This window comes from Leptidea sinapis, chromosome 16, assembly GCF_905404315.1.
Source record: "Leptidea sinapis chromosome 16, ilLepSina1.1, whole genome shotgun sequence".
Classification (NCBI taxonomy): Eukaryota; Metazoa; Arthropoda; class Insecta; order Lepidoptera; family Pieridae; genus Leptidea; species Leptidea sinapis.
Genome location: NC_066280.1, coordinates 13,150,037 through 13,177,892, shown reverse-complemented (window position 1 = coordinate 13,177,892; position 27,856 = coordinate 13,150,037). Strand labels below are relative to the sequence as shown.

General features: G+C 37.1%; 2 protein-coding genes and 1 long non-coding RNA gene across 8 annotated transcripts in view; 2 read left to right on the top strand and 1 right to left on the bottom strand.

The window, feature by feature from the left end:
- The window catches only part of LOC126968774 (uncharacterized), a 384,859-nt gene that overhangs the window by 27,554 nt on the left and 329,449 nt on the right, over positions 1-27,856 (top strand). The gene's annotated exons all lie outside the window — the stretch shown is intronic.
- Positions 1-27,856, top strand: part of LOC126968736 (calaxin) — a 199,376-nt gene that overhangs the window by 102,071 nt on the left and 69,449 nt on the right. The gene's annotated exons all lie outside the window — the stretch shown is intronic.
- Positions 1-27,856, bottom strand: part of LOC126968734 (uncharacterized) — a 93,130-nt gene that overhangs the window by 23,499 nt on the left and 41,775 nt on the right. For all 4 annotated transcript variants that reach the window (XM_050813838.1, XM_050813841.1, XM_050813839.1 and 1 more), the window contains one exon: positions 13,138-13,190. The gene's annotated coding sequence lies outside the window, so the exon portion shown is untranslated. The remainder of the gene's footprint in view (positions 1-13,137; positions 13,191-27,856) is intronic.

The following is a 27,856-nucleotide window of genomic DNA, read 5'->3' as shown; positions in this document are numbered from 1 at the left end:
CTATTCATTGAATTGTTTTAGTTAAAACGTTTACAAGACCAATTAAATTAATCAAGTTGCTATTGCTAGACACTATTATGCGAGGACTCACAAAGTTGGAGCAGCAACTGTACCAATACCTCAAGTCTGTTAGTAAATAGATCACAATGAGAGCGGGCTTCTAGAGGCGATTTAACAATTACAAGACTCGCGGCATAGGCGCCCCAGTGCGTGCTACCGTGCGAGACGCGGGTACCGCCAAAAGACGGTGATTTCTGCTACGACTATAATTGTCAGGTGTACACAATCGAATCAGCTCATTATGAATATCTACAAATATGGTTTCCGGTTAAGTAAAGCAATCTTATTTTCACCTCTCCAACCAGTGAGCAAAAATTCTTCGTCTCCCTTTGCCTTTGGCCTTTCAAATTCAAATATTTTTATTCAAAATAGGATATGACATCAATTATTGAAAGTCAAAAACTACCACCCATTCCAAAACGAATGCCTCAGACATGAGAAGAATGGGCGCAACAAACTCAGCGGGCTTTTTTTCATAAAAAATATGGTTACAAAGTAATATCGTACAATTAAACTTATTATTTGCGTGTGGTGTCGCACCAGAATAGCACCACCCCATCTCTTACCGTGGGTGTCGTAAGAGCGACTAAGGGATTCAAAGAACGAAGGATGGGCAGCAGCATCCTTCCGAGAAACACCAACACCCACTGCGATCGCCAACCCGCCTGCCAAACGTGGCGATTACGGCAGAAGACACCCCAAATATGAAAAAGGACACTGAAAGGCCCCGGCCCCCAGTCCCCGGCAGCCCCGCTAGTGGTGGCCACGGTAGCAGCCACATAAGCGACGCGGCAGGGAGTGCTAAGAATCCCCGGGTTCGGAATCGCTACCACCGACGAAGACCATTAGCCCTGGTAACATATAATGTCAAAACACTGCGGACCGACGAGAAGTTATAGGAACTGGAGGAAGTTTTAAGCAGACTACGATGAGATGTCATGGGGTTATCTGAGGTCCGAAGACAGGGTGAGGACTCGATAATCTTAAATTCCAGGCACCTGCTCTACTTTCACGACCAACTGTCCCAGGGTGGTGTCGGGTTCCTCGTGCACAAGTCTCTCGTCAGCAACGTAACTGAGGTGAAGAGCGTGCCGAATAGGGTAGCGTTCCTAATACTCAGAATTACTCAACGGTATTCGCTGAAGGTCATTCAGGTTTACGCTCCGACTTCGACACACTCAGACGAGGAGGTGGAGGCCATGTATGAGGACATCTCAACAGCCATTGACACTCCTAAGACCCACTTCAACGTTGTCATGGGAAACTTTAACGCAAAGCTGGGCAAACGTAGCGGCGATGAGTTGAGAGTGGGGTTAATTAGGTTATGGAAATCGGAACACCCGAGGCCAGATGCTGGCTGACTTCATGGAGAAGGAGGATCTCTATATGATGAACTCCTTCTTCATGAAGCCAGAACAACGCAAATGGACTTGGATGAGCCCCGATGGTGCCACCAAAAATGAGATTGACTTCATCATGTCGACCAAAAGACATATATTCAATGATGTCTCTGTGATTAACTCAGTGAAAACTGAGAGTGATCACCGCATAGCAAGAGGCACATTGAATATCAATCCAAAACTGGAGCGGTCTCGACTGGTGAAGTCTACGTTCCGGCCTGCACCCATCCAGATCCAAAACCCGGAAAACTTTCAACTCGAATTGCAAAACCACTTCGAATGCCTCGGTGAATGCGTGGACGTGGACGAGTTTAATAACAGGTTCGTGGCAGCTGTTCAAACGGCAGGGTCTAAGTTCTTTAAGGCCAGCCCTTCAAAAAAAAAACCGGAAAAATCCGGAAAAATCCGGAAAAAAACGCCAAGTCCCAGTATAGGCAGCTAAATAGACAAATCTCCAAGTCATTGACTCGCGATATACGCCACTGTAACATAGATTCCCGACACTATACCGAAGATATCCCAAACGTCAGCCTGTACGAGATTAGTATGGCCCTAAAACAGCTTAAAAACAACAAGGCGCCGGGTGATGATGGAATTACAGCTGAGCTTCTTAGCTGGTGGTACTCTTGGGCTGAAGATTCTCCAGAAGCTATTCAATTCCGTCATCCTCGGGGCTAAAACGCCGCAAGCATGGCACAGAGTAGAACGTATTCTTCAAAAGGGCGATAAAACGCTTTTGAAGAACTATAGGCCCATATAACTTCTGAGCCACGTATATAAGCTGTATTCTAGGGTTATCACGAATCGTCCCGTGCGCAGGTTCGACGACTTCCAGCCTACCGAACAAGGCGGATTCCGAAAGAATCCATATCCTGGAAGACTCAAGCCATATGCTCGATGGCCTCAACACAGCTTCCCAAGGAGTAGGTCTCAATATGAACCTGGACAAGACGAAGATCATGTCAAATGTCCATGTCGCACCTACTTCCGTAACAGTTGGGAACTGTACTCTTGAAATTGTTGACGAGTATGGCTACCTTGGACAAATAATCCAGGCAGGTCAAATTTCGGGAAAGAGGTTACTCGTCGAATCCAACTCGGATGGGCAGCGTTCAGGAAGCTCCGTAAAATCTTCTCGTCCAAAATATACTTAAATACCACAGTGTCTGAAGACGAAAGTTTTTAACCAATGTGTGTTGCCATTGATGAGATACGGGGCACAGACGTGGTCGCTAACTATGGGTCTTATGAGGAAGCTCACTGTTCCTCAGCGGGCAATGGAGAGGGCTATTCTCGGAGTTTCCCTGCGAGATCGAATCAGAAATGAGGAGAGCCGTAGGAGAATCCGACATAGCCCAAAGGATTGCGATATTTGGGGGAGGCTTTTGTCCAGCAGTGGACGTCTTCTGGCTGAAATGATGATGATGAAACTTATTATTTAATAGCCTGAGTGGGGTCACTACATTCCCAATCTGTGGTATCATTGAGAAAGTAATTTATGTTATAGTAACCTTAACCACACAAACGTTTTTTAACAATTCTTTTGAATAATGTAATAATTTTGCTTTGAACATTTCTTGATCATCTTATTGTAAATCATATACATCGCCCCACAAAAGATTTACTAACTCGACTTAGCAGAGTAGTAGGCATTATAAGTTTATGTCTGTTCCTTGTGTTAACATTATGGTTATGACAGTCTCTAGCAAATTCACTTATGTGCCTATGAACATATATTACATTATCAAGAATATATTCCATAGTGCTTAACTAGGGCCATGTACATCGACAATATCGTGTTGTTTGCAGGAGCTGTTATATATATTAACAGTCAATGGAAAAAGAGAATAAAAATAATATTTTTAAGTATTAAACATTATTCTTAAATGTTGTATTTTTTTCGTTTGTTCGGTGAAAAGTTGTATGTGACACGAGAGCATAGTATTTTGTTTCTTGTGCCTTTGAATCCTTAACTAGGCCCCGGGATTCTAACTAAGAATCACTCGCTACGGTCTTGATTCAATTATGGGATGCTCAGCTAGCTCGGGATTTGAGCTCGGCACTCGAAACAAAAACGACCTTTGGGGTCATGTTGAACAAAGAGTTCAAATCATCGATATTTAAAAAAACCGATTAAGGACGTGTCGGAACCAAACAAGGAGGAGTTCCTACAATAATCGATTTTAAAAACTTTGGTAAAAGAAAATTATTGAATGATTGCCACTTTGACATTAACTATGTTGCTTAATTTCTTGTTATCTTAGATCAAGGATTGGTCTGCGCTGCGCCCCAACTAGATACCGCATACGTAGTCGCATATAAGTCGTTGTTACAAGTAAAAATTTCTATTAAATTGATATCACCCGGCGAGTCCATTATCCCAACCAAAAAGCATTTCAATGCAGTCCAAGCGAAACGAGAAATTTGGGTTTAACGTACGCGCAAATATATACATATAAAATAACGTATTTAGCAATTCATGATCATCAAACAAAAACATTTGCCACAAGCAGTGTTTCCATATGAATTATACAAACAAATATGATTGCATAATTAGCACCAATTCACAGGCTCACGCCCGCGTCGGTGGAAGCGATATTATGCTAATCACATTTCACTGCAACAGGTCTAAGTGATACAACCTTGCGCGGAAAATAACCGGTGAGTTGTGCAGGTAACGTGTTATGACGATTATCAATCACGTTGCATTTATGTGCTCTGAAACCGTAGTAGGTACTAAGTAAAAGATCAAAAAGGAGAACATATTCGCGATTAAGAGGCGACATAAGCAGGTTTAAAGTTAATTTTCTATTATTTGGTTCCGTTATTTTTAAACCAAACTTCTATTGAACCCCCACTCATAAATTTTCCTTAATACCTACGGTGTAGGCTCAACTACAACTAGTTAGATCTATAGTAGCTACCTTGCCTTGAAAACCAATGCACGCCCCTGATACATAGATGGTAGTTTTGAGTAATTAAATCATACAAATTTAACTTGTATCAAAACTTATGGAGGATTTTTTTATGTTAATAAAGGACGAGACGAGCAGGATGTTCAGCTGATGGTAATTAATACGACCTGCACTTTACAATGCAGTGCCGCTCAGTACTAATGAAAAAACCAAAAATTCAGAGCGGCACATAATTGCGCTCGGCGCCTTGAGACATAAGATGTTAAGTCTCAATCAAGTGCCCAGTAATTTAACTAGCTACGGCGCCCTTCAGACCGAAACACAATAATGTTTACACATTACTGCTTCACGGCAGTAATAGCCGCCGTTATAGGTAGCCATAATCAAGCATCCTGTGCAAAGGAGCATGACACCATTGAACTTTGTATTTGGGCAATTGATAAGAAAAAATAAATATTTGTTCTAGCGTTTTTGAAATTTCGATTTCTATACGGATGAAAAGGGGGGGGGGGATAACTTCGTATGGAGTCCAAACAAAGCCAAGGCTTTCAAGCCTAACTAAATTCGATTTTGATTGTACTTGGTACAAAAATATAAGAATACTCCCCAAAATAACTATTACACGCGGAAGAAATCGCGAGTAAAAACTAGTAGTTTAATAATTTTGTGTAATTAAAAAACTGTAAATTTTTTTCCATATACATATAAATATTTTACAAGAATTGCTCGTTTAAAAGTATATGAGGACGTGGCAGAGCTCTACGTTCCCAGTTCTGGGAAACTGGGTAAAATACCCCAATTTTCCCAGAGACGAGACAAAGTTAGATCGGTTCGTTGCGCCGCAAACATCCCCGGCTAGTTAATGCAAATTCTTTGGACCGAATTCCGAGACACACAAAACTGGTACAGAAATATATTATTACGTGTCAATAAATAAGATTATTTTGCACAGAAATATAAAACTTTCATACGCAACTGTACACTAATCTAATTATTTGAATATAATGCCTTATAATTGGATCAAGCTGAAACTGGAGAGGGAATTATTTTCTACATAGTTGTAGCAGGTACCAAATGTAATAGCAGGTACCTACAATCGCCACGGGTGACTTTAAGCGTGATAGCTTCGTCTAAAACAAATAAACCCGAGCGGGCAAACACATGCGGGCAGACATCGTTCATAATTACAGTAAACTACAAATACTACTATTTTATTAATATTAAGGGTATTAAGATTGCATAAGAGGTGCATTAAATTACATAATTTAAGTTATTTTATACAAATCAGTTTTTGAAGACGGTTTTTTAAACGTAGTTTTTTACCATGAATGAGTTACAGCGAGTGTGGCGAGGTTAAGCTATTAATAATAATAATAACCTTTAATAACAATCTTTACATAGTTTTCGATTTACATTTAGTTTGCAGTAGACATCGGCACAGATTGTTTTGCTTTCGCATAGGCCTCCCCCAGGCTCTTCCACTGTTCTCGTTCATGACATGATCTGCTCCACGTCACACCAGCGGCATCTTTTAAATCGTCGCTCCATCTACGACTCGGTCTCCCTCTCTGTCTTTTTCCATCTCTAGGATACCATTCTGTTACTATTTTGGCCCATTTTTCTTGTTCTTCCTCGTATTAGGTGTCCTGCCCATTGCCATTTGAGTTTACTAATAGTTTGTGATACGTCTGCAATGTTTGTCCTTTTTCTTATTTCTTTTTAGTTTATTCTATCGCTTTTCTTAATCCTTAGTATACTTCTTTCTATGTTATGTTGACATGTTTTTAGTTTGTTAAGATTATCGTTGATTAGTATAACAATATAATATAAACTATTAGTTAAGTTAAAATGTTAGTCAAGTTTCAAATTTCGAACTACAATTACTCTCCAAATTAACGAATTTTCAGCAATTTGCACCGACGACACTACACGTATAACGAGGTCTCGGAGATTCATTAGCGACGCGCACACAAACTCGATATCATAATAATTCTGTTACAGCGAGCGATTAAAGTAATTAACAGCGAAACACGAGAACATTGTCGTTAATCTAATTAAATTTATGACAAGCGAGGATTTGGTATCAAAGGGAGGAAAGCTCGTGTATGGTTGAATTCATTCAAGGTCATTATTTTCTCGACAGTGTTATCCAAAACTCTTAAATAAGAAAAAGAAAGAAAGAAAAAACATTTATTTTAACACACACACAAATAACAAAAAGGAGAAACTTAAAAATATACAAATATAAAAACGTGTGGTGTTTAAAAGGAGCCATTCAGCATGTGTTTCAACACAAGTGTGCTGCAACGCTGATTTTTGGTGACCCCCTCGTGACACATGATCCTCAAGGGCGACACCTCGCCTGAATTACAGTATTACTTAACTAAACTTAAAAACAAGAACAAACATAAAAAGAGTAATTATAATTAAACATTCCTAATAATGACAACTAATAAGATAAAACAAAACAAAAAGCTCCTAGTCTCCTTGAACGCAACTAATGCTGGTAATAAGTAAGTAACCCTCACTTCTGGGATTAATAGACAAATAAATTTTGAAAACAAAATTTTATGAACGATGCGGAAATATTCGGCTTGAGCCGGTTATCAACTGTATAGTAGATCCTGTATACGAAGCCACAGCCTGAGAGTTTTGTTCAAATCTGCATACAAGATTTTAAGAAGATACGTCACTCGAACGATTAGCTCAATTGGAAGAACACTCACAAGGAACGTGATTTGGTGTTCCGCATCGTTCATAAAATTTTGTTTTCAAATTTTAAATGATATTTTATCCCATTTTGAATAGAAATATTTGAATTTGACTTTGAGATGATAGAAGAAAAAGAAGATGAGAGAAGGGTATATATAGTGTAAAAACATACTGGACTGGCAAAGAACAAGTTCACTTCCGTAGATTCAATGAAATGAAAGGTCTGACTCTCAAATGAAAGGTATGAGGTCTCTGACGCAACAATATCGTGCTGGTTAAACAGTTGACAATTGAGGCGTTGTTAGTATAAACAGTCGTTTATAAACGCTCGGTCCGTGACGACACGCCTATCAGGCATTATACGGCCGTTCATCAGATTCAATAGCTCGTGAATCCAAGTGGTGCGGTGGGCGAGGAGCAAACAGCGGAAAATTGCTCCAAACGCGACTCAATCGACCGAGATGCATTTTATTTATCACCGGAGAGCTTATCGGATCTAGGAGTGTCGCTAGATATATTATTTGTAAATATAACTTAAGAAGTAATTTAATAAAATGGAACCGAATTTCTAAATGCAGATTAGAATATTAACTTGCTAATAAAATTTTAATTTTTGAAAAACCAAAAAATTCTGAGGGGCACTACAATTGCGCTCGTCATCTTGAGACATAAGATGTTAAGTCTCATTTGCCCAATAATATCACTAGCTACAGCGCCCTTCACACCGATTACATAGAATAATGCTCACACATTACTGCTTCACGGCAGAAATAGGAGCCGTTCTGTACTCATAATCTAGCCGGCACCCTGTGCAAAGGAGCCTTCCACTGGTAAAATGCACTTAATATATGAAGATAGCGACAAAATACACATCACCACGTATTACGTATTTTGACGCATCCTCTGTAGGTACCTTAGTTGTTAATCATGAGCCTTAGTCTCATGTACTGCACTAGAACTTTAATCTTAGTTTCTTTTGGGCAGTTTAATATTAACTACGTAACATCTAAAGAGTTACCACTGTGTTTTAGTTAGCTTTACATTGGAATATCATTCAATCAATTAAAAATATTTATTTCGTAGGTAGATTGCATTAAGTACACTTGAAATATGTCATTTTTCATACAGCTCGTTGAATGCAGATTTCCTTAGAGAAGAACGAGCATGAAACTCTAAGGTTGCGGTATATATATATATATATATATAATCTGAATCTCGGAAACGGCTCCAACAATTTTCATAAAATTAAGTATGCAGGGGATTTCGGGGGTGATAAATCGATCTAGCTAGGTTTCAATTTAAAAAAAATGGTTTTATCCATGTTTGAATGAGAAACAGCTACAATAACATTAGAATACAAAGGTAAATTTCGCCACTATATACAAGACTATTATAGCTCAGATGGGACATTGGGTGATCCGTATACGTCTCACCCAATATATCCGTAAAGCAGAAGACACCGGTTCGAATCCAGATGTCCTATTAGTTACTTTTTTTGTTCAAATTTTGTACATTCTTAAAAATCCGAGCAAGGCTCGGTCGTCCGGATATTTGTCAATTAAATTCACAAAACATTTCAATTACAATATATGCAGAGTGATGCAACGAAAATACTCAAACGTCAAATACTAAATGCCGTACAATATATTAATATTCAAAGAACTTTCCATATTTTCTCTGTGCAAGTGGAGTAAATAGGTTAGTTTCTCAAATGCTACATAGCTATTTCACTACAAAGCACTCAACGAATGTAACCGAGTCCCGCTTTCAAACCGTCTCAAAGTTTCCTTCTGTTAGTTTTTCACAAGACGCTCTTGCTTTTGTTCGAATTTCTTTTCCCTTATTTATTTTTACGACAGATGCAGCCTTTATGGCCGCTATGAATATGTATCGCTTGAAATCTTTTTTTTATGAATGAATAAAATTATCAAGTTTTAACAAATGTGAAATTTTCATAAATATTTAAATCAATTGTATAATCACCTTCATTGATAATAATTTATTTGAGATATATCTCAAACGTGTTTTTTTGTTTCCTACAAAATATTAACTTTCACAATTCTTTGAAGATCTTAATTAAAGATAACTTATAAACTTGAGTTAAAAAACTAATTTGTCGCCTTGAGACATAATATGATGTTAAGTCTGGGCAAATGAGACCATTTGCGAGTAATTTCACTAGCTACGACGTCCTTCAGACCAAAACACAATAATGCTCACATATTACTGCTTCACGGCAGAAATAGGCGCCGATTTGGTACCAAAATCTAGCCGGCATCCTGTGCAAAGGAGCCTCTCACTGGTTTTATTCACAATTAAAACGAATTTACAAAAACACCATTGCATGATTTTGACTTATTGTATTTTAAGATGTTATTCAAAACAAAATTTGCCACAAATTTTTTAGATGAGCAGGTTGGTAAAGTGGTAAAAGGTCACGGTTGCAATTAGTCATGGATACAATTCCAGCTCATTTAAAATACTCTATCTCCCTCAAGTTTGTAGTATCTAGGTTTAAAAGCGGACACCACCATCAGGAATCACAGAAGCGATGGAAACGAATGGAGCATTCAGCAGAAAGCAGTATAATGTAATATAAGTATTAAAGGTAGAATAAGTATTAATGGCATCTAAAAAATAATCGACTATCCAAACATGTTTTAGATTACTACTTTTTTTTATGAAAAAAAGTGACGAGACGAGCAGGACGTTCAGCTGATGGTAATTGATACGGCCTGCCCATTGTAATGCTGTGCCGCTCAGGATTCTTGAAAAACACAAAAATTATGAGCGGCACTACAATAATTATTGCGCTCGTCACCTTAAGACATAAGATGTTAAGTCTTATTTGCCCAGTAATTTAAATAGCTGCGGCGCCCTTCAGACGTAAACACAGTTATGTTCAAATCATTTGAGTTTTCTGTACTGATTATTCCGCCAATATTTGTCTTTAAACAATTCAACACGTGTTTAATCAACCTCTACACGAGGCATCCTCAGGACGTGTTGTCTCGCCCAAATCTGGCACGAGACATATTCTCGGGTCAAATATTGGCGAATTTAACACTAAAGAAAACTCAAATCACTTGGATAATTATAGATTTCCGCAAAGTAACGCCTACTCCATAAAATTTTCACAGTAATGTTTACACATTACTGCTTCACCGCAGATATAGGCTTCGCTGTGGTACTCAAAATCTAGCCGGCATCCTGTGCAAAGCCTCCCACTGGTATATATATATACTATTAAGGCGACACTAAATGCCGGCGACCTTGAGCGATATGGGTTCACGGCTCCTATGTAACAAAGCCAATATTTTCAAAATTCTTGGGTCGAAAATGTAACATTTTAACAGGCGCACACTGCTTAATTGCTTACAATCCTCATTGTTGATTACTAATCTAAATAAATGTACCTACATAAAAAAGTAAAATCTATAAGAACAACTTTTATGATAGTAGTATACTAAACAAATGCATGATGCTGAGAAAAAACTTGTTTAACTGCAAAGAAAACTGGTAGTTCGTAATAGCTCTGGTGTGTTAAATATAACTAACAATAAGCATTAGCAACCTACAAGTAAGACTTAAGGGTATGTGTAACAGGATATAGTAGTGTTCATAGCTCCAAATCCTATATTTTCACAAAAAAAATTGTCTAAAAATACCTTGTTTGCATGTTTTATGTTTACCCTTCGCCTTAAGAATGTAATTAGATTATTTGACTTCAATGTCAGTATTATAAAAAAATAATGACAATTGATAAAATCAGCGAATTCAATTAAAATAAGTGTTATAATAGCACGTGCTTTAATTATATAAACAAAAAGTAATCAATCAGTGAAAGCGGCATGGAGATTGCGCCAGTTTGAAATATACTTTCGCTCTCATGGTTTTAGAAAACAGTAAGTTATTGGACGGGTGGTAGACTATCGTATGTTGAACCGACCACGAGACCCATAACGAGATGTTATCGTATAGATTCTGGTACGATGGTAGGTGATAACCTCCTCCATGGGCCACATATCACCTCTGATGAGATTCACTATCAAATTCAAATATACTTTATTCATGTAGGTCACAGAAATGACACATATGAATGTCAAAAAAAAAAATATATTGTTTCTTATTGAATTTACCGGTACTTCGTAAATGGTTGAGCTAATGAGAAGAAGTAGCAAGAAACTCATTGCCACTCTTTTAATTCAAGATTTACATTTTAATTGTTTTACAAATCATTTCAATTACAATATATGCAAAGTGACGCAACAAAAATACTCAAATGTCAAAAACTGAAAGGCTTACACGAGTAAGTCAAAAATAGAAAAAGAAAGTAAATTAATACTTATAAACACAAGAGTTATTGAGTATAGTAGATGCATCAATCCACACATACCGTAAATAAATAGAGGCATTATGTGAGCATTTCATAAAATAAAATATATCTTTTCCTTTCGTTTATGTATTGCAGTTTTTCCTGATCTACAAAACTATACATAGCGTAAGTATATAAGTAAGTAGCTAGTGAAATTACTGGGCAAATGAGACTTAACATCTTAGTCTCAAGGTGACGAGCGCAATTGTGGTGCCGCTCAGAATTTTTGAGTTTTTCAAGAATTCTGAGCGGCACTGCATTGTAATGGGCAGGCGTATCAATTACCATCAGCTGAACGTCCTGCTCGTCTCGTCCCTTATTATCATAAAAAAAAGTAAGTCTTTTGCTGAGAGATGTATAAGTTTCTAGAACACAATCTCAGAAAATGTACATAAACACGTGTTTGTGTAATTCAAAAAAGAATATTCGTGTAGAACCATTACTATAGGGCTAGTGAAATTACTGGGCAAATGAGACTTAACATCTTATGTATCAAGGTGACGAGCGCAGCTGTAGTGCCGCCCAGAATTTTTGGGGATTTTCAAGAATCCTGAGCACTGCATTATAATGGGCAGGGCGTAACAATTACCATCAGCTGAACGTCCTGCTCGTCTCATCCCTTATTTCCATTAAAAAATACACTGGGACACCACGGTGGCGAAACCAGTCGCCACTACCAACTAAATGTATACAACTCTATAGAGAGCTATTCACCTGGTGTGCGTTTGGTTTCGCAACCAATTTGGTGGCGCGACCAGCTCGGACGCATCGTAACTCTGGTGTCTAGTTTGGTAGCTTTCGGACGCCACAGTGGCGTCTACCAGCCCATAATGTAATTATAAAATAGAAATGGAACCACCAGGCTATTGACAATATATATTTATATGTTATACAATTGCAATATTATAAAAAAAAGAAAAAGTCCGTTGAGTTATCCTGAGCAAGTGATTAAAGGGAGATTGAGGTAATTCTCTTCCAAAAACGTACAGGTTGATTGTGTCTTTCAATAAATGATTAATTAACCTAACTGTGAATAATATATATTTCAACTAGTTTATCCGACAGACGTTGTTCTGTAGATAATAAAAAAATACTGTTTTATAGGAATTTGCCAATAATATTTCAAAACATCAAGAATTATTACATAAAATATGCTCCCTGTTGTTGTAATGAGATTGTTTCACAATGGAACTGTCAAACCGTGCGTCAATAAATTCTCTCATAGAAAATATGTCAATACAAAACAAATATTGGAATTAAAAATAATTATGGGTCACAAAATGAAATAAAAACTATCCTATCTCTCGAGTTGGACTAAACTGCACTCCATGAAGTAATCCCCACTAAAATCCGTTCGTTAGTTTAGGAGTCCATCGGGGACAAACAACGTGACACGTAATCTATATGTATTCAAGATATAGTAAATAATTTATAAATATGATACATTGTTGATATATAAATTTCATATTGTGGAATCGATTTTGATACAAAGTAACATAACACTGACGTTATCTGTGAACTTTAAAGACAATACACATCGGCCAAGCGCGCGCTCTACAAAAGCCCAGTCTCTACGACGCAAGGTCTATGCTCTTTTGTGAACGGGTTTTAGTGGAGTTGTGGAGGTCAAACAGTATACAAACAATACTTAGAATAGGGTGAGCAGTATACATACCGATCTAAGTTGATAGCTTATGGCTGATCCATAGACGCTTGTGCTTCCGAAACCTGGAACAAAAATAAACACGATGAGAAAAATTATTATCCAAGAAATACGTAATTGTTTTTATAATTACACAATGTATGATTATAAATTGTTACAATTACGTATTACGTTAGAAATAGTTGTAGAATATGTTCTAGATTTATATAACATGTTATTGGAACGAAGTTCCTTACGGCAGGCTTGGAGGGGATAGGGATTTTGCTGCGCGACCGAACTGAAAAAAATGTGATAGTAAAACCCGTGGAAAAAAGTGCGTGGAAAAGTGCGTGGAATAAAACCGTTAAATGAGACGTGCGCAAGCGCGACAGTCGCATACACAAGCGAGCGAGAACGACAGCAGTTCTATCAAAAATACCTTTCCTTATTTTGTCCTTACATATTCATTCAAATATAATACTTTTTCCCGGAATATTAGCAATAGCTAGAGTCCTTCTTCAAGTCACATCGTCGCATTTAGTTTGGTTCCCTTCATTAATCACCCAGGCATCGACCTTCGGGATAGAAAGGCGGTCGCTAGAGGCTCACAAAAACACTTAGCTCTGGTGTTACTAAAGCCTGTTTGGCCTTCGGTCTGTTTATACTGACAATAACGTGAATGCCGATGGAACGATCATTTGTTTCACATTTAAACACTGTCTTCTTGGTTTTTCTTTAAAACTGGATTATTCCGACGATTTTATCTACGTATTAAACAGCTCATTCATAATAGAATATAAAATCACTTAATGAACGTCATCGTGGTATCATTAAGAAAGTCATTTATGTTATAGTAACCTTTACCACACATACGTTTTTCAACAATTCTTTTTAATTTCGTAATACATTTGTTTTGAACAGTTTCTGAGATCTCAATTGTAAAAGCATATACATCGCACCACAAAAGGCTTACTAACTCGACTTAGCCGAGTAGTAGGCATTCTAAGTTTACGTTTGTTCATGGTGTTACATTATGGTTATTACAGTTTCTAGCAAATTCACTTATGTGCCTATGTACATACATTACATTATCAAGTCTATATTGAGAGGCAACAGTCAAGATGTTTCGATTCAATATTATAACAATTCCAAAGTCAAAGTTTTGACAAATCGAGTATCTAAAATAGTTCAATAGTGCTTTTGATATCTGGTCGCATTCTTTAAGAAAACGTCCTTTGCAAGCACCAGCCTCAGAGCGCTATTTCCTTCCGATACCCAAGATTTCCTGCCAAGCCAAATGTAATAAATAGCAGGTAGGTACCTACACTCGAAACACGTGACTTTGAGCGGGTGAGCTTCGTCTAGAACCAAAAAACCTAAGTGGGCAAGCACCGACTTCAAACCTAGGTAGCACATACAAATAATGGTATTTTATCAAGAAAGAAATTTATTCGTGACGATATAGTACAGTATAACAAAAAACAAAATTGAGGAATATTATTTTCACAATTCGCCACAAGGTGGTCCCAACTCAGCATATTTGCTGGTTTGAAAACCAGCGCTGGACTACCGTTGGGTAATTTGGTAACGTCGCCTTACAGATAAACTAAATAGTAAGACAAGAACGGGCGCAAGAAAATCAGCCGGCTTTTTGAAAATAAAAATATGGATTACAATGTAATATTGTACAATAAACAGTTATAATTAAAGAGCCTGAGGGTGGTTGCATTAAGAAAATCGTTCATGTTCCCACACAAACGTTTTTTGAGATTTCTTTTAAATTTCTTTACAACATTTGATTTATACATTTTCTGGGATCATATTGTAAATTCATATACATCACCCAATAAACGACATACTAACTCGATTTAACCGAGTAGTAGGCATAACAAGTGTGTTTGTTCCTCGTCTTAACATTATGATTGTCACAGTTTCTAGCAAATTCCTCTATGTGCTCATGAACATAGAACATTATCAAGAATATATTGAGAAGCAACAGTCAAAATGTTTATTTCTTTAAATTTTTCTCACAAGGATATTTTAGACATGTTCGAAAATTCTCTTATTGTAAAATTTCAAAAATTGTGATCGATTACCTACGAAACTAGTCGCATTGTTTGATTGTGCAGTCTTATAGAACCTTGATACACAATGGTACTCAAAGCAGCGGACTTCATTTATATATATATAAAATATGTTTTCAATAGATTAGAGAGACAATCGAGGTTGCTGATCAACTTGGGGTAAATCACACAAATGCTGTCTTGCTACAGTAGAGCGGATCGGAGAGTGCGTATTTTTTCGAAGTTATCAACGGCATTTCGATATATAAACACCACAGAGGGACTTAACATGATTGTGCCGATAATAATGCTAATTATCCGAATGGAAGCACTGGCACACTCATGATCTGTTTTTAATGATGAATATGTCATATGTTTTTATAGAAGTTATACTTCTTTAGGCGCGTTATGAAAAAATAATGAGACTGAAATTTTAAATTGTGCGCGCCGTAACAAAAAAGTAACAGGGTGAAGTTGGTTCCTAAAATTTTCTGACATTCGACATTCGTTATTTATTTTTTTGTTTCTTCGTCCATTATTAGGATAGGCAATGGGTTCAAGCCCATACAACCGTATTCATTATTTAATAATTAATTGCCAAAGGCATCGCTGCAAGATTTTTACAAAATTGTTCTTAGAAAGGACGCGGAATAAATTATTTTAATGATTTTTGTTTCGTTAGGCCAAATAATTATAACTTCTTGCGTGTAACATTAGTACACACTTTTTTTTACAATTCAAGCCTTAGAAGTTACAAAAAGATGAATGTACAAATCCAACTTACACCGATGACACACGCTTGGGTCAGATTTGCAAATCATTGAGATCGAGTCTCTAGGCGGGCGTGAATCACCGCGTATTTCCTTATACGGAACGTGTCCGTGTGATCGTTTATTATGTCAAGTTCAAGTGCTGATATTTACGCCGATCACGCCGTAAAGGTCGAACGACGTCCGAAACGAATATACACTTGTGTACTGGGACTGGTGTGTTTGGACAGATAATGGCTGTTTTATTTAAAGCAACTGACCTTAGACATGAAGGCTACAAAAACGCAACTTAAACGTCCGACCTGTACGTTGACAAAGACAAACTATTATGCGACGCTAACGGTGTAGAGCTTGGAAAATTAAAATTTGGTATGACATTTATTACAACTTAGCCTAGACGATAATGTTAAAGATAAAAACAAGTCACCATAAGGACAAACTGTGAATGTAATATCATCATTAACATCAGCCGGAAGACGTCCACTGCTGGACAAAGGCCTTCTCCAAAGATCTCAACGACGATCAGTCCTGCGCTGCCCTTATCCAACGTATTACAGCGATCTTGACCAGATCGTCGATCCATAATATACATATATAAATTTATAAATTACGTGTCACGTTGTTTGTCCGCGATGGACTCCTCAACTAAGGAACGGATTTTAATGGGGATTACTTCATGGAGTGCAGTTCAGTCCAACTTGAGAAATACGATAGTTTGTATTTCGATTTGGGACCTATAATTATTTTTATTTTCAATATTTGTTTTGTATGGACATATTTTCTATATAACAATTTCATTATAAATACAGGGAGCATTTTTTACGAAATAATTCTTGATGTTTTGAAATATTATTGGCAAATTCCTATAAAACAGTTTTTTTTATTATCTACAGAACAACGTCTGTCGGGGCAGCTAGTAGATATATATAATCTATAATCACCATTCTAGATAGGAATACGAATATTACGACGATGGTATAAAGTTTCCTTTTGATTTTGGACATACCGCTTGAAAAATTACCTGGCAGAGCCTCTTGAATAGGCTGTGGTAATCATCCAACGTGATACGACACCCACGCCCAATCTATTTTTCATCATATTAATAGTGTGGGATGAAATACGCATAAATCATCGCACTTAAACATGTTTTTGTCGGCTCAAAGCGTTAATACATTACATTCAGCCAAATTATTTGCTACCGTATTCGGCAGTATGTGGGCAGATAATGATACATCTCGAAACTTTGCTGTTAGAAGATAGATGATATTTACAAATTCAAATCGAAATAATGCCAATGTAGCTGATCGTATTAAGTGCCTTTGTAATCCAAATCTAATGTCTGTATGCCCAAATGATATTGGATTCTCGCTTCACAGCAGAATCACAATGCACAAAGGAGTCACTCGATGACACAAAAACCAACCTTATTACAATAACAATAAGAACCGTGTGTTGTTGTTGATGAGATGTCATCTCCCGACAAGTGTTGTGCGGTGTGCATGACATATTAAGGTCGCATATTGTTAACTGTGATGACGAGATTAGAAAATTGGATGATTTCGAAATCCGCGTACACATCGTTTGATGGAGAAATAAGTGCTCGGAAGGTTATTCTAAAAGTAAATAACCGTGGCCGCCACTCGAAGTAATCACATAGTGGAAAGCACGATTTACAATTCACATAGTTGTGATTTATGCACGAGTGGTTTACTAACGAGAAAGATAATATATAATAGTCAACAAGAGCAAAGTTTTGCTTTGGGTTAATGGTGGATGTTTAAAAGTTCAGATAGATTTTTGGTAGTTTTTGCAAAATATTAAACATATAAAGATAACAATTTGGTATTTTTTTAAAGTATTAGGAAATCGACTTGAGATGTCGCTCTTTCAAATCTAATCAATTTGTTATTTTTTACAGTGATTACTTCTGGGAGTTGCTGGGAGCGCTCGCACGGAACGCGAGAGGACGCGGGTTCGAGTCATGCGGGACTCGTTCATTAATTTTGTTTTCAGATTATTTTTGTTTATATTATAATTTGTGTTTATAAGGATAACCAAAAAATAAGTAGAGTAAATTTTCAGCCACACTTGGGGAGAAAGACCTATTACTTTTCAGTGGGCAACAGTTATGTAGTAACGGCGTGAAACTAGGCTAATGAACCCGTCAAAAGCTAATAATGTAACAAAAAATCCAGGTTATGTGTTAACTCCAATAAACATACGGCCGATTTATATATACAATCCTCATCCTAAATTGGCGACCGGAGAATTATATTTTATTTACTGCTTTTGGCATTGCAATAATCGATTTATAGAACAATTATATGATCTCTGTTTTAATCCATCTGTGGGACGATGTTTAAGTATTGATTCTTGCTATGCTGTTACGAAATGATTAAATTGTGATTCAGGAGCGATTGATAGATGTGATAAAATCTGAAATATGAATAATCTCAAATCGGATCGGATATTACCGGAATTCGGAATGCTGCAGTTCAGGGTATTCGCTCCAACAATAGAAAGGCTAAAAAGTTGTTTTGAGTCATTTATTTATTCATAAATATACGGGTAGAAAAAATTGTATCATAATCCATTTTTTTGATTAAATATGATAATTTCCGCGTAGATGAATTTAAAGCACTAAGTATCGCTCGGGAGAAAGTATAATTACACTACTCGGGTAAATTAAGAACTTTAGCTTCGCCTCATCTCTATGGATTACACTCATGTAGGAATCGCTTATATTTTCTCTTTTGGTGAACAATGTACTAGCTTCTGCTTTTAATTAATAAGGAAATCATTGTCCTCTTAAGTATCGAACGAATCTCAGCTTACGTGAACAAATTGTGGCGAAGGCAGGAACAGATTTTAGGATTTTCAAATACCCTTGAAACGAATTAGTCATTTTGTTTTTTGGTGGACTTGCCTTGAGATTGTGTCGACTCATAACCTGACTCTTATCTCTATTTAACCATTTACCGCCAAACATTGGCGTAGCCTTACAAACGACCGTAATTCTAAATGAAAAATAATATGAAGATCATCTTAAGCTTTGAAGATACAAAAACAGTAACCCCTTATAAATATGTTATAAGACTACATTAAATAGACATTGCTACAGAGCAAATTTAGTAAATCACAAATGAACCTTGTGTTAAAACTGCAAATGACTAAGCAGCAAGCGAACGATCCGCTTGAACCATAAAATACACAAAAGGAACCGAGGCCGATGACACTTCGCAGTGATCTTAGCCACGCATTTGACTCACTCGCTCACACAACAATACACATTTTCAGCTATGTTCCGTAGTCAGATGCACGAACCGTTTCATATACTTATTGTGTTATATTCGAATGAATCCAAATAAATCACTGCGTTTTATGTTTTCTGTGTGAAATTGACGGAAACATTTCTGTTGCCTTTTTTTTAGAAAACTTGTACAACTGCTAATAAAGGCATTAAGGATTAGCAGTACAAAATATAATTTAGTGTTGAAATCGCTTTGGGTTATTACTAGCACTGAATAAAAGGAAATAATTTAAGTACAAATACTTATGCTTCAATCTCGGAAATTACGAGAAAAACACAGAATTTTTCCAAATGCGTTTTTGTTATTGAAGTCCACCGTAAAGACAGATACCAGACGCCTAATGTAATACTTGAATAAGCCTACACAGGTGTTAGTTCTACATATGCATAATAGCACGTAATCTACGTAGCTTAACTAGACGTTAAGACTTAGGATGTGATGTGAAAACCAATAATTGATATAGCTTCAATTGCATTCCACATTTTCATCGCGTCTACAATCTTAGAAACAAGATCATCAGTAAATTCGTAGAAGCTAGATTATTCCATGATAGCCGAACAGAGACTTTTAATAGACTTTCAAAAGACAAAAAGTTTTTAATCTATCATAAGTTCTTATACGTAATTCGATGCAAAGAATAAAATTAATAAAATTTTATTGTTTGCATCGACTCGGGACTATTTCTATAAACTATAAGGTAGAACGAATCTGCAGATAATCGTTACATTATCGATTAGTGACTGGAGCGATTAAAATACTATAAAAGGAATTTATTTCGCAACATTTATGCCGATAAAATACTTTTTGATATCCGTTCAAAAACTCCCACCGCTTCGGAAACAAATGGCAGTCTGAGAGAGAAGACACGACCCAAGAACTCTCTCAGCATCCCTTTCTGCGCTCCTTTTAACAAAATAAACAATATTGTACTGTTATTAATGCTATAAAATAATCATCTGTCCGATCACTTAGATAGGTATTAAGCTTTGGAGTAGTAGCATTTACGACAGAGCCAATTTTTGATAAACCATTTAAATTTATTTATAGACAATGCCTGAAAGCAACTGGGACATTATTATAAAAATACATTTACCCAGCTATGTATCTTACAAAGCTTACTAGAATTCGTTACATGCAATTATGTCTAGACTTGCTTAATGAACGATGTACTTAGATTTGAAGCTTGCTGGATTATAGCAAATTTTTTGCGAGTTTTAATTACGTCTTGTGTTTAAGGCTGAGAATAGTTTGATTAAATGATGTTGCTAAAAAGTTTTTCGTTTTTAAGTTTCTTGTCAGCTCTTAAAAACGTGACAACACAAAAGTTCTTGTAAAACCCAATCAAAATGTGAGTTGGAATTAGATTTAAAGCGGTTAAATGCACTTTATTGCTGTGCAGAATCGATCAACAGCCCGTAATTCTATTAGCAGTTCGAAGCTCTACAAATACCAACTCAGTTCTCGGTACACCAGCGTCGTTCGTTTGAGCTTCGTCTGTGGTTACTGATAATACGACGCTGCCATGATTTAATATTCCTAGCATCTTTTAGTATATGATTACAGTTTACTTTAGGATGAAAAACTTGAGCTAATTTCATATTGTACAAAATTATACAAACAATAAGTTCTATTTTTCCAGAACTTACAAATAAAAATATATAGGTTGTGAAGCCATTGATTTTTAATTTGAAAGCCTGCAGGCCTCATTCTCGTGGGAAAAACGAAATTTGCTATTCAAACCACAGTTCTATTTGCTTGGGATTCGATTTATATATTCCAACCTAGAGAATTAAGGTTTATGTAGGATACACCCACGTTCATTTTCTTATCTCTCACTATATCTACACACTGAAAATAGGTTGTTGAAAGCGTCACAGATTAGATTAACTAACAGGCAGAGTATTTAGTAAATTTATAACATTACAGTACGGATAGATTACAATCTCATATCGGTTAACGAAATCACTGAAGTTCATTTAAATATTACGAAGAAGTATTACAAATAACAAATATTCACCGTTCAATATGTCACTATTATTAAGTTTTTGAAGTGATACTTCTTTAGAATCGTTGTGATTTCAAGCCGGATGCAACGGAAAAACCGACAGGTAAGAGACACAAATACAAAAATGTGTAGGATGAAGCCGGCAAAGAATGAGACAGAAATATGCATACTATTTTATTTTTATGTATGACGCGAGTAGGTATCCCTTAATATATTCTTATGTCATACGCACCACTTATAACTGCATAGACACCAGGAGAACATAAATATGGCAGCGGTGTTAGTAATGTCTCTCATAGCGGTTGAAATCATGTGAAAACATGTACCAGGACTTCCTATGCAGTTTAGAGGTTCATGCACAATGCAGGTTTCACTTCTGACATGTGTACTTTGTACACACGCAATTTTTTTTTATAGCAAATGATAAAACAAACAAGTCGTTAAGTCTTGATGGAAATGGATATGCCCTGCCCTACAATGCAGTGCCAAAGAGGATGAATGAAAACACCACAATTCTGAGCGGCACTGAGATTGCGCTCATCAGCTTGAAATAACAGTCTCATTAGCCCAATAATTTTAGTAGCTACAGCGATCTTCAAAGCGAAACACATATCTTAGATCATTTATACGTCTAGATAGACTATGACAGCTGTGAAGACGACGAAAAATAATAGACTTTAGAACTAATCTCTATTTTGAGCAATTCACGCACACTAACACAAAGTGTCCTACAAATCGCGAGTATAAGACGTAACTTGTCACCTACTGTTTCACAGAAAAAAAGGTGCCGCTGTAGTACCCATCTAGTCGGCATACTATGCTTAGAAGTTTCCAACTGGTAAATTGTAAACATATTCGTAACCTTCCTAAAAATATACTCCTAAAGAAATGTAATGATTATGTTTATGTATTAAGCCACAATGTGCGAGGCGACATGTTTATTAATTTGCCAACTTGGTAATGGTCTCAGCCAGAAGCTCCTGAAAAAGCGCCCTCTTTGAAAAAACCAACAAAAACGTTAATGTAAAAAAGAAACACGTTATGTAGTTTACATTGCAAAAAAAAATATATGATTCTCATGTTTAACACAAATAGGGTACCTATTTGTGTAAAAGTCACAAGGTATAACTTACAAGATACGGAATTAATAAAATCCTGACCAGGCGAAAAGTACAATAGATTTGAAAGTGTCGCGGTGACTTTTAAGTGCACGTCAGTTAACGAATGACAAGAAAGAGTAAAAGCTGTCTTAAATGCAGATATCGAGAGAAAGCCTTGTATGTTTTTTCTTTTTTAAATAAGGGACGAGACAGCAGGATGTTCAGCTGATGGTAATTTAAACGCCCTACTCATTACAATGCAGTGCCGTTCAGGATTCTTGAAAAACCCAAAAATTCTGAGCGGCACTACAATTGCGCTCGTCGCCTTGAAACATAAGATGTTCAGTCCTATTTGCCCAGTAAATTCACTAGCTACGGCGCCCTTCAGACCGAAACATAATAATGTTTACACCTTACTGCTTCCCGGCAGAAATAGGCGCCGTTGTGATACCCATGATCTAGCCGACTATATCCTGCGCAAAGGCTCCATCTTCTGTTTTTACATCACCAGTGGGATATCGTTACTTTAGCAATCAAGATGGTTGTAATCACGTTATCATTGTCTACGCGTAAGTATATTCATTATTCTTACGGCCGTTCCCAATATTCAGTCTTACTTGAGATAAAAATCGTTGACTTTTCCGTCCCAATAAACTCATCGACGGTAACTCACCTTATCCATACACGCTGTCTGTCAATGGGACGACGTAAAGCTTACCAGCGATAGAAGTTTGTATTGAAATGTCAAATCACGCGTCCCAATTTAAGGCGATAAGAATGACTTATCGGGTATATTGGGACCGCTTCAGATTATTGACAGCTAATTTCTGACAGTAGAAAGTAGTTATTTATCTCTATGAGATGTGTAGATAGTATATTGGGAACGGCCGGAAGTCTACGGTTTCCAAATTCTTTTAAAATTGGCTGAAATGTAAGACACTATCAGCCTAGCAGTATTGCCGCGCTACAATGACAACAAAAAGGTGCTGACAATATTGAAACAAGTCAAGGTCTGCTCGACTTTTACCTTATTGGGCGCAGCGACACCGCTCGAGGGAAGTGATAGTGAACGGACCTTGAGCCGAGTCAATAATCAATTATCGAACAGGCTAATTGTTCAGTGTTGTCATCGACAAGCCTTTCAGAGATAACCAGAAATATCATTTTCTAATCTTATCATTAAATCACACCATAATAGTTGTTGAATTATTCGTTTTTGTTATTATGATTTATTTATTTATTATTTTATAGCTACAGCACAATGTATGAAACGTATTTAAACTGAAAACCATTAATTTATTCCTGTAAATTCCGGCAAACGGGAAAGAGGCTCACGAAATGGGACTAGTGAGGCAACCGCCCATGGACATCCGCAATCGAAATCTCTACACGACTGCTGTCATCAAGAGATGCGTTGGCGGCCTTTAAGGTGGGAGTATGCTCTTTTCTTGAAGATACCTAAGTCGTAACGGTTCGAGAAAACAGCAGCTGGTAATTGATTCCACAAAGAGGCTGTGCGTGGCAAGAAATTTATTGAAAATACGGGCGGTTGTCGAAAACAAGACGTGATACGGGTGGTATTTTGGATTTGAACAATTTCTAAAATAGCGTAGCAAAATAAAAAGTGTTTGATTAGAGGCTCAAAGAGGCCAAACGTCGATGTTTTACAGCCGACTGGTCCTAACTTAAGTGAGAGTAAATGAAAGATTCTTAAACTGATGATAGCAATTATATATTTAATGTCCTATTGGCCTTTTACAATTTTGACCAAAGTAAGATACAAGTAAGATAAAAATAATGTACAAATACCAACAAATTGGTATCCATTAGACGCCAAAAGAAGAAGCGGTGGACCTGGTACTAGATGGAGAGACGATCTAGTAAATTAAGAAGGAGTGATCATGTTTTTTTTTTTTATGGAATAGGAGGACAAACGAGCGTACGGGTCACCTGGTGTTAAGTGATCACCGCCGCCCACACTCTCCTGCAACACCAGAGGAATCACAAGAGCGTTGCCGGCCTTTAAGGAAGGTGTACGCGCTTTTCTTGAAGGTACCCATGTCGTATCGTCCCGGAAACACCGCACAAGGAAGCTCATTCCACAGCTTCGTGGTACGAGGAAGAAAGCTCCTTGAAAACCGCACTGTGGAGGACCGCCACACATCCAGATGGTGGGGATGATATCGTAACTTGTGGCGTGTCGTGCGAAAGTGAAATTCGGCGGCAGGAATCAGGTTGAACAGCTCTTCGGAACACTCCCCGTGATAAATGCGGTAGAAGACACACAATGAAGCGACGTCTCTACGCAACGCCAAGTGATCCAGCCGTTCACAGAGTACTGGGTCCCCGACAATTCGAGCTGCTCTGCGTTGCACGCGGTCAAATGGATCGAGCTGATACTGGGGTGCGCCAGACCAGAGATGACAGCAATACTCCATGTGAGGCCGGACCTGCGCTTTGTAGAGCGCTATAATGTGGGCCGGCTTGAAGTATTGCCGTGCTCTATTTATGACGCCCAGTTTCTTTGAAGCCAGTTTGGCTTTGCCCTCCAGATGGCCACGGAATTGGCAATTGCTCAAGATTTCGCGAATATGTGGTCTGGAATGGAAGAAGAAGGGGGAGGCCTTTGCCCAGAAGTGGGATGATATATAAAATATTGTAAATTAATTAGTAATAGTTTTAATGTTGTAATAATGCCTTTATAAATAAACAAATACAAGTTGGATAGCAGTTAGAAGAGAGCCCTAACCATTGTCCCGTAAGGCTCATATTTTTTTAATTCAATTCTTATTTAAAATGTTACAAAATAAATGTAGTTATGGTGTAAGTGAGCAGTAAAAATTATAGCTGCTCAATCCGTATCGTTGAAATTAACACACTTTCGAAATTAGCTTCGTGCGAGTTTGCGTGACTCAATGAGAGCGTTGAACTAGCTTTTAGGATTCGTACAGTCTTGCAATTTGTCGACAGAGGCATGGATGTGGAAGGCACTATAGGGACCAGTGGGAGGCTCTTTGGCACAAGAAGCCGGCTAGATTGTGGGTACCACAACGGCACCTATTTCTGCCGTGAAGCAGTAATGTGTAATCATTACTGTATTTCGGTCTGAAGGGCACCGTAGCTAGGGAAATTACTGGGCAAATGAGACTTAACATCTTATGTCTCAAGGTGACGAGCGCTATTGCAGTGCCATCCTGAGCGACACTGCATTGTCATGGGTAGGGCGTATCAATTACCATCAGCTGAACGTCCTACTCGTCTCGTCTCTTATTTTCTTAAAAAAAAAACAAAAAAAGGGTACTTTAAGAGGTCTATTGTTTTGAATCGTGAAAGAGCAGTAACAAGTTGTATGACTGGAGATCGACTCACTTTCATTGGATACAATACAATGGACCATGCGCTTATTTTTGTATATCCATCTGCTAAGAGTACTTTGTATATTTTATGGAATGCTAGTATATCTTTATGGGTTCTTGTTACAATTTCGTAAGTGATCATACCCACCAAATTTTATCACCAAGACATGGCGCATAGTATTACTGGAGCCTAGTTCTACTATCATCAAAAAAAAATTGATAGTACATTACATTAAATGTTTGAAAAGTCTTTTATGGGAAGCGTAATCTCCACCGAATGCCGTAAAACAATCCTTCGACCTATATATCTATCTGACCTATGCACACAAACTATGTCCATTAATTAGTAAATTTGTCTGGTACAAATAATAGTCTTTTAGAAAAAGATTTGAGTATGAGTTTAAATATGTAGTAAGACTTTACCCCCCTTACGCCCATGGCTTATAACAGTTTGGTATAAAAATTTAATTTATCTACACATAAAATTGTTAAAACATGCAAGGAGCAATAAGTAATCACAGATTTAAAAAAAGATTATGTTGATGTTGCTGAAATGAGTAAGCAAGCAACAGGCAAAATCAATTTCCAATCAGTTCCGCAGATAGCGATTTCGTAATTAATTTCAAGCCGATTTTTGTAGATACTTAGAACAAAACAACGGAGAACAATCTTGCCAAAGAACGGTAGCTTCATTGTGCTTCTTATGGCGTTGCAAAAAAGAGCATAATCCATTTGTCTCAGGCGAATCACAAACTCGTTTGCGCAAACACAAAAAACAATTTAAGACTCAGTAGGCAAAAGGCCAAATTCAAATAACTATCGAATTGAGGAATTCAAATGATTTCCAGATACGACTTATTATTCGGAATATTCTCGTAAGTATTTCGAGAGTAACATAAGATGTCTTAACGACGTTCACAGTTGGTGACTTTTCGTGGCACAACGCTCCCATATTTGTTGCATTGTAACAAAGGTTCAGAGCGCAAGTGGAACACATAAACGAGGTGGATTGTAATGTAATCAGCGTGTCAGAGAACCACAACAGATCACATTTCTCTGTGCGTTTAATGTTCACAGCGAGGTACGTCTCACAACTAGGCAAGTTATTGCTCTTAATAGTGATTTTCATTATTATCACTACAAATAAGGGATTACTTGTAACTAATTCTAGTAGGCTTCATAAGATACATAATAGCTTTAAGGGTAAATGTATACACTTCTATAATAAAGTCCCAGCCACTGTTCAGGCATAATCTATAAATGAATTTAAATGTTTTATAAAAAAATGGCTCTGTCGTAAATCCTATTACTCGACAGCTGAATATCTAAATGATAAGACATCCTGGGACTAGATTGTGATTATTTTATATGATATATGATAGAAATGACTGTACAATATTGTATATTGAGTTTCTTGCGCCGCTTCTCCTCTCTCAGAGCGCCATTTGCTTCCGAAGCGGTAGTAGTATCTAGTATATCAGAAATGACATCAAAAAGAATTCTAAAGGAATCAATTTTAAGAATATATCATTTCAATTAGATTTACATTAAACACTTTCACACGTCAATCACACGGATTTACGACAAAAGCGAATAACAGACCCATCACCAATAATCTGAATTTTGTTTGTTCTAGTGAATTTTACTTATATTTTGGATGGACTTAGGCTGTGGGCTCTGAATTCTTCCTAAACGCCTGCCTTCTTGAAGTCGGATTACTAAAGTGGTTAATTTTTCCCACCCAGGTGACGGACGAAATAATATTAAAGTAGCTACGAGTGATTTACATGCTGATGCATAGATTTGAGCGGAAATACATTGTTTGTATCATCAATTAGATATATATATACATATCTATCAAATGATGAGACAATATAATGATTTTCTTAATGATACCGTAGATTGGGAATGCGCTCCATTCCCGCCCTCAGGCTATTAAAATATAATAAGTTTTAATAAATATAATAATTGTACAATAGTACTTTTATAAACACATTTTTTTTATTGAAAAAAAAAAACTCGCCTGATGTTGTTGCGCCCATTATCCTCAGGACTGAGGCATTCGTTTTGGAATGGGTGGCGGTTTTTGACTTTCAATAAGTGGTGTGACATCCTATTTTGAATAATCATTACTCATACGATCTCTA